This window comes from Mus pahari, chromosome 17 (assembly GCF_900095145.1).
Source record: "Mus pahari chromosome 17, PAHARI_EIJ_v1.1, whole genome shotgun sequence".
NCBI classification, from domain to species: domain Eukaryota; kingdom Metazoa; phylum Chordata; class Mammalia; order Rodentia; family Muridae; genus Mus; species Mus pahari.
Window position 1 is genome coordinate 60004977 of NC_034606.1, and position 13565 is coordinate 60018541.

General features: G+C 44.1%; 1 protein-coding gene across 2 annotated transcripts in view; it reads right to left on the bottom strand.

Annotated features, from left to right (window-relative positions):
* Positions 1–13565, bottom strand: part of Nell2 (neural EGFL like 2) — a 307759-nt gene that overhangs the window by 105647 nt on the left and 188547 nt on the right. The window lies entirely within an intron of this gene.

The following is a 13565-nucleotide window of genomic DNA, read 5'->3' on the forward strand; positions in this document are numbered from 1 at the left end:
TGTCCCTGAGTCTGCTCTGCTCAAGTGCAGCGATGAAGACCCAGAACTAACAGAGAACGATTTGAAAGTCTGACTGGAAATTCAACTTTTACAATGAAATCTTTTGACCGGCTGGGCTGAATCATTAAAATGCCTCTAAACCCAAATAAACCTCCACTGGAAGCCAACTGTGGCCCACCAGCCCCTGATTTGTGGCTCAGATGAAGCCTTGCTGGCACAAACCCTTCCTGAATTAAAAGTTTACCCTCAAACCCTGCATTTGGAAGGCAGCACATATTCCCCATAATACCCCACACTCTCAGTGTTATTATATTGTCTCTGTAGGTCACTCCTGCTATTAAGTTATGAATCCCCCTTTAAAAGCGGCAGATAAGAAATGTTCTCTTATCATCCTTTGATTTCCTGTGATCAAGGTAAGCTCATGATCTATTTCTACAATATTTTCCTTACAAGAAGCTGAATGAATGGAACTGTCTCAGAAACAATGAGCTCCTTCACTTTTAGAGCAAAAAAAGCCAAGAAAAGCAAAAGCCATCTCATCATGAAAGCAAGAACTCAGCATACATACACATAGAGCTTTTCCTCTTTAACAGATGATGCAACTCTCCCTGCAGTGATCAGAAAGAAGTGGGAACAGAGTGCCCCTTTAATATACAGTTGTGGACAATTCAACAGTATTAGCTGATAATAGTGTGCCAGTTTTTAATTCTCATTTTGATTCTATTCCCATTACAGCAATTAAAAAGCAACAGCTTAAAATAGCACGGGCTTCCACCATCTGTACGGCAGGGGTGCTACACAGCCTGGCTTGGTTGAAATCACTGTGCACAGGGCTGTGATCCTGAGGCCTGGGGCAGAGGCTGGTTCTGGCTTTCTCCTTCTTCTGAGGCAGCCTGTGCTCACGCCCCTCTTCACAGGTGGTTGTGCTCCATCTCTCTCACAGTCTCTGAATTCACAGCTCTCCCTGACCACAGCTAGGGGAAAAAAGCTCTTCTCTTTTAATGACTCATAATGACAGGGGGCCCACCCAGACAATACAGGATGATTCTCTATTTTATGGTCCTCAACCTTACTCACATCTGAAAGGTCCCCTTTGCGATGGCAAGTCCCAGATTCTCAGGGCTGCAGATGAAGGTGATGGACATAGCCGGGTGCCACCACTAGCTACCTCTGGAGTCCTTGTGTTCAGTTCTCATGTTAATCCCTTACCATGATTCCTCTTATGTACTTAAAAAAAAACATACAGTGAATGTTATGTTCTGTTTTAAAGGTGGAGAGATTGAGGTAACCTGCCCAAGAGCATATCCAATTCTGCATAGAACAAGGACTTAAAATTAAGAGTCTTAACTAAGATGTCAGGAATGAGCTAAAATGCCACCAAATGCTCATGGGGAGAAGTGAGCCAGAAAGAGCATGTCATTTGATTTGACTAAATTAGCAAAAATGGTACAGACCTTGTAATCATATTCTGTCTACTTTCTGCTGATGCTATTCTTGTCTTCTTCATATTTAATGGATGGATGGATGGAAAAATGATAGATGGATGGATGGAAAGAAAGATGGATAGATAGAAGGATGGATGGATGGATGGATGGATGGATGGATAGAAGGATACATGGATGGATGGATGGATGGATGGATGGATGGATGGAAAAAGGATAGATAGAAGGATGGAAAGAAAGATGGATAGATAGAAAGATGGATGAATGAATGGATGGATGGATGGAAGAAAGGAAGGAGGGAAGGATGGATACATGGATAGATGCATGGACATACACAAATGAATCTTTTTTAAAACACGCCACAGTTATTTAATCAATGCAGGTGTATTCTGAAAAATTGGAAGATGAGTTTCCATTACTGCCCACTGAGACTGTTGTTGTGGAGCTCCAGGAAAGGCAAATCCCCTGTCTTTTTGAGAGTGAAATCCCTCTTCCTTTAAAGGAGGTCGCACTCGCACTGGCTGTGGAAAGTGCAGCCAATTAAATAAACAAGTTTTCATCAAAAACCAATAGCACATGGTGGAAACAAAGTGCCAGCAATTCAGCACAAACTTCGGTGGGACTGCAGGGGTGTGCGTGTTGTAGAACCGTAAAACATGCCTTTGCTTTCCTACAAGACGGCTTTATCCCTTGCAATTCCAATCTTACTAAAGTTACTGTTACTAAGCAACCTTGCATCCCCGCCCTTCTTATTTCTTAAAATGTTTTCTCTTACTTCTTCCTGTCTTAAAATGACCGTTCATCTTAAAAAAAAAAAAAAAAAAACACCGAAAAACCCTCAATTTTTCATTTTTAATATATTTTTACTGATTTTCCTAGACTATCTTGTGATCCTCACAGATCTGACCCCCACCTTCCTGCCCACTCAGTTTCATTTTCCCTCCTCTCTTCCTTTCTCTTTCTCAGAAACAAAATGTGAGAATTGAGTCAAACAAAAAGCCAACAAGACAAGAACAAAAAACTCCAAACAAAACATATAGCAAGGACAAAGAAAAACAAGCAAAACACCATGGGGTCTGTTTTGTATTGCCCAATTATCCCTGGGCATGGACCCTGCCCCTGAGAGTGGCTGATATACCCAGAGCCATTCAACTGAGGAAAATTAATTTTCCCTATCTCAGCAGATATCCATACAAACAGCCTCTTGTGAAAAACTAACCTGGTCCCTTGGGGCTCTGAGAGGCTGAACAACCAACCAAAGAGCACACACAGGCTGGACCTGGCCTCCCTGCTCATGTGTAGCAGATGTGCAGCTTGATCTCCATGTGAGTCTCAAACAACTGGAGCAGGGCCTATCCCAAACACTGCTGCCTGTGTATGGGCTGTTCTTCTAGCAGGGCTGCCTTGTCGGCCTCAGTGGGAAGGGATGCACCTAGTCTCACAGAGACTTGATGTTTCAGGGTCGGGGATACCCAGGAGGACTTCCATCCGCTCAGAGGAGAAGGTGGGGGGGGGGAAGATGGGGGACAGATTGTGAGATGGGATGATCAGGAGAGGGCAGTGACTGAGATGTAAAGTGAATATGTTAACATGATGATGATGATAAATCAGAAAAGGCACAAATTAAAAAACAAAACAAAACAAAAAAAACTTTGATATCACTTTGTCAGTGTGTCTATCCAGGTTTCCTCCAAATCATTCATGGCATCCCCTGGGCTCTCAGTGCCCTTTCATGGTTCCTTGCTATGCTCCCCTGTTGGAGATTGGTTCTGATGCTTTGATTCCATCGGAAATCTGCATGTCCAAATGCTAAAGGACCACCATGACTCTGTGGAGAGAGACAGATGGATGTAGGAGCTGCAGGAGTTAAAGCCACACAGCCACATGAGATGTTGTGTAAGTGGGCACTGGGCAATTCCCTGGTTGGTGGGCCTAGGGTAGCAGGCTGAGAGTTAGAAGGGCCCAATCATTGAGTTAGCAGAAGCATTATTTCAAAAATAAGCTAGTGTGTATGTGTGTGTGTGTGTGTGTGTGTGTGTGTGTGTGTGTGTATAAGAGCTGCTGGGCAGGTGGCTGGAAGCCTGCAACTCGCTGGGAGTATCAAGCGGAGTAAAGACTCACTTTCCTACAATGTTGACTTACACTGTATTTATTAGATAGGATGATGACCCCAGCACTACTCATTGTTGTAGTTCTGATGAGAAAAGAAATGTGCAGCATGAGATTTTCATTTGCCAGCCACACAGTTCTTTTTTGTTGTTGTTGTTGTTGTTGTTTTGTTTTGATTTTTTGAGACAGGGTTTCTCTGTGTAGCCTTGGCTGTCCTGGAACTCACTCTGTAGACCAGGCTGGCCTCGAACTCAGAAATCCACCTACCTCTGCCTCCCAAGTGCTGGGATTAAAGGCGTGCACCACCACTGCCCGGCCTGCCGCACAGTTCTTAATAGACATTTTATGCCCCAGCTCCCTTATTCAGCTTGGGGCTGCTTCCTCAGACCTAGCCCAATAGGAGAGGGAGCACATTTTCCTACATGGCCAATGTATCACCAGAATAGACTGGCATTTAAACCTTTGCAAAACCCCTCTCCTGGTAGTGTGGGCTAGACCCAGTGGTTTGCTTGTAATAGCAACAGACTATGGGAGAGGCAATGCATTGCCGGCTCTGCATCCAGATTACAGAGACTGACTTCGTCCTTCCTGTTAGCAGGCTCATTTGTGCCATGGCTTTGATGGACGGAGATGCTTATTATACATTAGAGGGTCCATGCCATGCTGGAGGGAGCTAAGGACAATCTACCATCAACCACCAGTGGGGAACTGTATCAGCCAACAACAAAACAGGTGACCTTGGAGTGAATTCATGCTTCCCCAGCTCTTGACAACACCCCGACTGCAGCCTGAGGGACCCGGAAACTGACCGCTCAGTTATGCAGTACACAAGACCTCAGCACAGGGACTCCAGGAAATGCTGGGCTTGCTGCTTGAGTTTCTATGTCTGATACTCTTATATCGCAGTAGAGAGCAAGCCCAGTGGTATTACGTTTAATAACATTAGGAAACCTCTTAAAGAGGGGCAGAGAGCAAGAATTAATCACTGCGATACGTGACAGAGGGTGCCTCACTGCAGCAAAGACAAACAAACAAACAAACACATAAATAAATAAATAAATAAATAAATAAATAAATAAGGATTTTGATAGGAGAGGAAACACTCATCTCCGCATTGACAATCTACAATGCACCGTAGCTGTGATGCCAGTGAGGTACCCTGGGTTGGGGAAGAAGACAAGGCAGCAAGATCAGGCGACACCACCTTCCTCGGGATCAGACCCGCAACTGATCTGGGAGATGAACTCTGCCTTGGGGTGATGAGAAATGTGAGGGAGGGAGAAGGGCCTAGTGTCATCTGTCAGCAATCAGGAAGGACAGCAAGGTGTCAACAGAGCCTGAGAAGGAGCCTGAGCAACCCTGTCCTCCACAGGCGCCTGTTGCTAGGACGCAGCTGTTGCTAGGATGCGTCTGTTGCTAGGACACAGCTATTGTCACACTGCTGGCACCACTGGTAACCTTTGTATTACCCTATGTGAATTTTCAACTCCATGTCTTTCACATGGAAAAATAAAATCCTGAAACATGAATCAAACAATATATCCATCTGGAACAGGAGGGAGTTAGGGTCTAGTGTGTAAGCAAGTCAAAGTGGGTGGGGCCCCCTAATGAGGTCACTCCTGCCTCCTGTGTGCTCAGGGCACAGGCTGGCTGGCTCTCAGAGGCATGCTAGCTTAGCTGCATAACTCTGGAACTCTGAAGATCAGACTGTAGCCAGCAAGGCTGGAGGCCAGAGCCTGGTAGGACAGCTGCGCCTGGATGCGCACAGAGGCTCTGACACGCCTGAAAACTGCAGTGTCTGAGCCGTCGAGCTTCCTACACTCACTGGGAGATTCTGAACAGATTCTGTCTGAGCTTTTCATCCTCCAAAAGGCCATTTTCCTGCCTAAGCCTTTAAACCCATTCTTTTCTGAGCTGAGTGCTAATTGTATGTATGCACACACACGTTTTAGAAGGGATGTAAGCATGTAGCCTTGGCTTCTTGTGTTGCTGTGCAGACACATTGTCCATAGTTCCCTAAACATCAACCCTTCCTGGTGACTATGGTACACATTAGCCTGGAAATGCATCCTGGGTAATGGTTTTTAGTTCAGTGTGTGTGTGTGTGTGTGTGTATGCATGATGTATGCAATATGCATATATGTGTATATGAGATGTGTTGTGCATATCTGCATGTGCATGTGTGTATATGTATATGCATGTGCTTGTGAACATGTGTGGTGTGTACATGTGTGAATGTGTGAGAAGTAGGTTGTATATATGTGTGTGTAAGAGAAAGAGAGTGAGATGCATTGTGTATACTTTTGTGCATGTGCACGTGTGTGACATGTATATGTATGTATATGTTGTGATGTGTATATGTGTGGGTGGGTATAAGATATGTGAAATATTTTGCTCATGTATGTGTGCATGTGTGTGTGGTGCATTGTATATATGTGCATATATGTGAAATGTGTTGTATATATGCATGTGATGTGTTGGGTATATGCGGGATGGCTATTCAAGTATATAAAAGCAGGAGGAAGACACATGGATTCTTCTATCACTTGGTGTCCTTTTCCTTGAGAAAGCTTCTCTCACTGAACCAGAAGCCTGGCTTTTCTCAGAGACTGCCCAGCCAATGGGCTCCAGAGTCCAGGTGTGTCTATACTCTAAAGATGGATTACAGGTAACCACATCCATGCCAAGCTTTTAATGTGGGCATTAAGGATTCAAATGTAGGTCTTCACATTTGCACAGTAATCGCTCTTTCCCACTGAGCCTCAGGTGATGGTTTAGAGAAGTAGCTTGTCACCATTAATTCTTTTAATCCTGGGGCATAGAAGTTTAATTTGCCTTTGTATCCTTTGTGTTTATATTTTTAACTTATGCAATCATAACCACAAAGTATAATAATATACAGTGAGCTACAGGAAGCAAGTGAGACATCCTTTGGCTTCCAGGGATATATTTGGCCAATTTCAAATCTAAATTTTCCCGAGTTTCCGGTCTTATGTAAAGGTTGACATATATTGTAATTTTATTATGGTTTGCATTGTCAAGAAAACAAGATATGAAATAATTAGTCACAAAAAGGTTTTAATAGCCATGACAACTCAGAGCCATTTGATAGGACTGTCTGACAATAAGTTTGTTTCGATTCCTTAGAAAAGAAATCCATGTGAAAGAAACCAGACTCAACAATGCTGTCATCAATCAACACTGTCCTCTGGAGACCTAACTAAGGCCACTGACTCTCTGGTAGTCTAGTTCTCTCCTCTGGGCAGCAGGGTCCCAGACACCCCCCTCCATCCAGCCTTGGTCTGATGCTGGATCTGCACAACAGCAGGAGCATGCCTAGCTGAGGAAGCACACTGGATCCTTCTAAGGAAGAAGTGCCACTCCCAGAGAAGATGCTCCTTCACACCAAAGTTTCATTGTCTTTTTTTAAAGTCCCCAGTCACAGGTACCAACTGAGCACAACTGAATAAGTAATGACAGTTGTGGCCAACTTTCCAAGGAAGCTGTCTACTTTATGAAACTAATGACCCAATTTAAATGCAACCACTGAAAAGCACGGAGACAGAAGGGTCTCAGAGAAAGAAGACGTTTCTTCAAGAAGATAGCTTGTCTAACAATAATGGCACCAATAATAAGGCAGCTAGTGCTTGTTAAGGCTCTCTCCTGAGCTGGGAATTTTATACCTAGTATAGCTTTATTTAGGACATTTTGTAAAAGGTGACACACCTATTTCTACTTTCTATAATTGTTCTCACAAAGGACTTCTTGTGGAGCCTGTCCTCTATGTCACTACCCCAGAATTCTCAATCCCTTTTCAACTGATACACTAGTAGTTGGATGCAGACAAACATGATGAATTATGTACATTCAATTTTGTTGACTCCATCGAGGGTTATTTTAAATAGCTAACAATAAAATTATTTTCCATTCGTACAAAAGATTATGAGCATTGACTTAACTTATTTTTGGGAAAAGGCAGAGAAGCAATGTTGCTGGCACTTTTCAAAATAGTGTGTGTGTGTGTGTGTGTGTGTGTGTGTGTGTGTTTGAGACAGAGTTTCTTTCTGTTCTGGATTAAAGGAATGTGCTCACATGTACAAACAGATATTTAAATATTTAATGTGGTTTAAGTCCAACTATCCTTTATTGTTACTTTTGATGTTTTTAAAAATGTTTTTCTAGGGGCTGGAGAGATGGCTCTGGGGTTAAAAGCACTGGCTACTTTCACAGAAGACTGAGGCACCCACATGGTGGTTCAGAGCTGTCTGTAACTATAGTTCCAGGGGATCCAATACCTCATCTAACCTCTGCAAGCATCAAGCACACACATGATCCACAGACTTAATACAGGTGAAAAACAGCAAGGCATTTTAGTTGCAGAGAGAAGAGCAAAGAAACTAGTTTGAGGTGGGATTTAGTGAGAAGAGCTCTGTCCTTTCACCAAAGGGAACAAGAAGGGTCCAGAGGAAATCAAGGTGTTAGGAAACATCACTTCACAGAGCCTGGAGAGGTCATAGACTACGCACACACCATTTGAGAAGCAATGAGGGAAAGCATGAAGTCAAAAGAGTCCCAGGAAAATAAAGCCTTTCTCAAAAGGACAGCTAGGATGGGATGGGTCCCAGGAAAATAAAGCCTTTCTCAAAAGGACAGCTAGGATGGGATGGGCCCCATGTTGGGCCGATCACTGGGTGGCCTTTCAGTCTCCACTCCATTTCTCTCCCTGCATTTCCTTTAGACATGAAGAATTCTGGCTCAAAAAATGTGAAGATGGATGGTTGGCCCCATGCCTCAACTAGGCACCATTGTCTGTCTACTGGAGGTGGTCTCTTCAGGGTACATCCTCCCACACTTGGGCATTTCAGCTAATGTCATCCCCACTGCGTCCTGGAAGCCTCTCGCATCCCAGGTCTCTGGAACTTTCTAGAGGTTCCCCCAGCCCCAGCCCCACCTCCTACTGCTACATATTTCAATTCATTCTCCTGCCTCTCTGGGCTTCTCTCCTGTATTCCCCTACACCTGATCCTGCCTCCCTTTCCCCCTCCCTCTCCCATCTCCCACACAAGTTCCTCCCTCGCTCTGCCTCCCATGATTATTTTGTTTCCCCTTCTAAGTGGGTTTGAAGCATCCACACTTGCATGCAGGACAAAACCTGACACTACCAATGTTGTGCTTGTAGACAGGAGCCTGGCATGGGTGTCCTCTGAGAGGCCCTACCAGCAGCTGATTGAGGAAAATGCAGATACTTATAGCCAACCATTAGATTGAGGTTAGGGACCAATATGGAAGAGTTAGAGGAAGTACTGAAGGAGCTGATGGGGACTGCCATCCCATAGGAAGAGTAACAGTGTCAACTAACCTGGACCCCTCAGAGCTCCCAGAGACTAAGTCACCAACCAAAGAGCATAGATGCGCTGGTCTTGGCCCCAGGCACATGTGTAGCAGAGGACTGCCTTCTCTGGCCTCAGTGGGAAAGGTGGTGCTTAATTCTGTAGAGACTTGATGCCCTAGGGTAGAGGGGTGCTGGTGGGGCTGAAGTGGGGGTGTTTGGGCCGGTGGGTAACACCCTCTCAGAAGCAGAAGAAGGGGGATGGGGTGAAGAACTCTGGGAGGGGGACCAGGCAGGAAGGCAACTTTTGAAATGCAAATAAAATAATTTAATAATAATTTTAAAAGGACAGGAGGGTTGTAAAAAGCACACTTACCAGCCCAGAGCCCCATCTAAAGGTACCCACAGTACCCCATGGGCCCTCTGTAGCTGTGATAACCAAAGTTGTTAGGTAACCTCTGTGGGCAGGTACATTCTACAGGAACAATCCACTTCCTAAGCGGGTAAGACTCTTTGCTAAGCCTTTCATCAGCCCATCCTTCCTCTTGTTCCCACTCCAAGGAACTGCATGGTGTTGGGAAGGTTACAAGCTGCAATCACAAAATAAACCCTTTCTTATTGTAACAATCAATCACAGACGTGGGAAGAATCTCTGAGGCGCAGGGCCCTCCACCCAGGTGTCTGTCTTTTGATAATACGAAATTCTTGGTTTTATCTTTACTATTCAGATGTTTTGCGTTTGATCTATTTATTACATACAACCTGGGTCGGGAAGATGTGCCCAGTAGGAGTCACGATTTACCTAACTTGGTTTATGCCCATGGAAGTGAATAAAGAAAGCCATTTGTCCAGAACAGTAACCAAGAAAAAAAAAATCAGTGCATAAAAGTTGTTAAGATTGTAAAGACCCTAAAGTATGAACTTTAAGTGTTTTGAGTCATTTCATGAAAGCCTGGTTCTTTCCCCACCCCTCTTCTGCCCTGTCCTCCCTTTCTTCTTTCTCTCTTCCCCTTCCCTCCCTCTCCTCCCTCCTGCTGCATTTCTCTTGTTTCTCCCCTCCCTCCTCATCCCTTCTCCCTGTATACCTTATAACCAGTTTCTCTTTTGTAACAGACGTGGAAGGGAGATAAGTTATGAATCATTAATTAGGAATATGATAGAATCTTCTTGGAAATAAATTATGTTAATGAGCTTATAAAAGTTTGATCTGCTGCAGCATTTATGAACATGGTTCCCTGAGTCATCACAGTGGCTGTATGACCATGTCAGAGGCCAAGAGAATAGTTCTACCAACTTCTGATTTAGGATTATAACCATGTGTGTGGTGGGGGCTGAGAGATTTCTCTTGAAGTTGAAGCTAATGAACCAAAAAGAGCCTATAAGAAAGTTTAATCATGAACAGTACAAATTGAATAGTGCATGTCTACATAAAACAGAAACCCTTTCCCTTTATTTTCAAGCAGCTGACGATTAGAACAATGGTGGCTCTAATCAATGGTAAGGATATATAGACTTATTTCTAGTTTTATGTCGCCTCTCACCATGCAACACCATGCAAGCAGGCAGCAAATGGGGAAAAGCTTCTGCTTCTTCATTTGATAAATTCAGGAGCTTAGAATATATTGTCTTCAAGAATTCTTCTGCTCCTTCAACCTTAACAGCCTAGGGAAAATCTAATTCAAAGTACTTCAATTTTTCAGATGCACATTCCCCCAAACCATGGGAGGTAGTCACTTTTAGCCTGCAAGACTAGCACACCAGCAGAGTAAGGGTCTCAGAGCATGGAGAGCTTCCTGTATCGATTAGACCTGGATGGTAAAGTCATATGTATTGCACTTGAAGTCTTTTTTAAATGTCTGTGATGGGCTTTCAGTTGAGACAGGCAGCTCTGAGAGTCTTTTGGGTGCCAATTGTGTTAGGCAGAGAGGACTCTTCAACAGGAAGAGAGAGGGGGACACAGACATAAAAGATATTCACAAAGGCGGTCATTAAAAAAAAAAAAAAAGTGAAGAAGAAAAACCTTTGGGATTCAGCCACAAATGGGAGATGGGGAGGTGAAGATGGCTGTACAGGACCACAGACATCCACTCTCTGTTACATCAATTGGCAAAGGATGTGCTCATCACTAAAGCGGAAACTTCTGTCAGAGAGGCTGAGTCCTCATTCGATCTTACAGTTTCTCCCAAAGAGGAAGATACGAAGATACAAGATAGGTTTAGGCACAAGGCAGGCCCACAGAGGAGGTTCTCTGAGCCTACTGCAGAGAAGGTCCCAGGTGGAGGTGCGCTGTAAGGCACAGGCTGGACAAAGTTTTGAAGGTACTCATGGGGCTCTAGATACAAACTGAAACCTACTCAGAAGTGCCTAGAATCGTGGCTTTTGGCAACAGCCATAAGCTCGATCCAGTTAGAGCAGACAGGAATTTAAGGGCCAGAGAATTTTCTTCTCCATAAAGAAAGGAGAGGAAGTGGGTTAGCTGGAAAGCCAGTGCCTCATTAAGGAAATGGGCTCCTGTCCTCTGCCCGACTTTTAAAGTCTTGGCTCTTCTCTGATCAGCACAAAAGCTTCAGCCTGCACAGCTTTTCCGAAAAAGATCTCAGCTTCCTTCTGCATCCTGCTGAAGAGACACTTTGTCCATCTCATGAGATAGTCTGGAATCAGGAGGGGACATTCTCCCTCACCAGCGGTTGGTGCGGCTTCATTTGGAAATGCCATGCAGTGAGAGACAGAAAGGCAAGGCAGGAAATACTCCATAATGGAGGTAAACCTGAGCCCTGGAGTCGCCGTGGCTACACAGGCAGCCAAGGCACAGTGCAGAACAGAAATGAACCCCAGCAAGCACGCTCCTGGGTAAACAGCATGGGCCTACAAGCCCTGTGACACCTGTGATCATAGAAAAGCATAGAACGACTAAGAAGCTGCAAAGCTGAGTGTCTGGGGACAGCCCTCAGCTGTTTCAGAAACCACTACAACCCTTACTTTTAAGAACACAACTTCAGCTTAACTGTTAACATGAAACTTTTATCTATTGATACTATCATTTATATAGTAAGCTGTGGGTTCTATTCTCCATTATTTACAGGAACTTATGTTATTTTATTTTTACATTCAAAACCATCTCTAGTGCCCTCTTTCAAGACACCCTGTTATCCACTCTGCTTAAAAGTTTGATCAAGGAAAAAGGGAATTGTTCCCATGATTTATAAATGTTTATGCTGAGCTGTCAAAAGAATGGGAATTTGTAAACCCCTTGGTACTTCTATAAAATGCCTTTCTATCTGCATGTCGTATTTAGTTATGTCCCACAGAAAGAGATGAGCTTCCTCATCACTGGTACCACATTTTATGTCAACAATCTAATTGAAAGCATAAGCAAATCTTGGCTCTGGTAGGTAGAATGTCATTGGTGCACAGTAGGGTCACTGTAGTAATAACTCTGGGTGGACAACTGCACAAACACATAAATGACACCTTAGCCAGAAGTGCTACAGAATGTCTTTCCTAGTATAAATTCATAGTTTTATGGCCAGAGAATGTGGTAGACCTCTCTTCCATGGGAAGTCTATAGAGTATGTGTAACATCATTTTATCTGACGAAGAAATATAAAATTGGGGGAGAGAACAGAAAATGACAGACGAAAGGTAGGTGCTGCCCAACTTTACAATTTTCGATGTTTTGCTACTTTTATGTATCGTCCAATTAAAAGATAGAGTCCAAAGGGAGCTCTTGTCCCTGCTCCCTTTCCCTCCGGTCCTGTGGTGGCAAAGCGAATCTTGCCCCGTTTGTTTTCATGCGCACGTATAGAAAACCATGGACTAATATCAGATATTCCAAGCACTCGGGATATCCCTGAGCAGGACTTGGTATGGCCCTGAAGGGAATGGGGTTTTAGAAAACACACACTTCAGTGTATGTATGGGGACCCTTCAGTGTAGGCTCAACTGCACATCATCAAGATGCTCGTTCGTATTCTTGCCTCTTAGAGACTGAAGAAGCCCTTCCGAACAAACAGCACAATGGTTATGTAAGTGTTCTTCCATTACATAAAGTACCATTTAGGGGCTGTCTCCTGGAGACGCCTTAGTAATTCACACATGATTAGTGAAGGAGAAACATTTAAGTATATACTCAGCATAATCTTGACTTTGATCTTCAGCTTTTCTTTCTGTTCCTAACAAGAGAAATAAAAGTTCTCCTGACCAAGGTGCTGTGGACTGTGTTCCCTGTGCAATAGTCATGACTATCTTAATTAGAGCAGCCATGGTAACCACAAGAGACCTTCAAGATTAGGTCTACTGAGGCTCCTCTATCAGAGGGGACAGGAGGGTCATTCTACTCTCACCTCAGCTTCCAGCAACTTCCTTCCATCTGTCCCAGATAACTCTCAGGAAGTGCTGGTGTGTACAGACTATGGAAAATCAAATGAAGAGAGACTTTATCTCCATAGCCATTGGAAGGTAGCATCCAGGCTGGGGTGAGATTTTTCAGCGACACAGCTGTGGCGAGGCCGTCCTTACTCCTGTATGTACCCCTCGACTTCAACTTCACTGCTCTAAGCAAGCCCAGTAAACTAAATTAGACGTGGGTGGAGTTGTTGCTTTGTTCTGTTGTTTATGTTCCCCCTGGGGGATGAATAGATGTGTGTGTGTGTGTGTGTGTGTGTGTGTGTGTGTGTGTGTGTGTG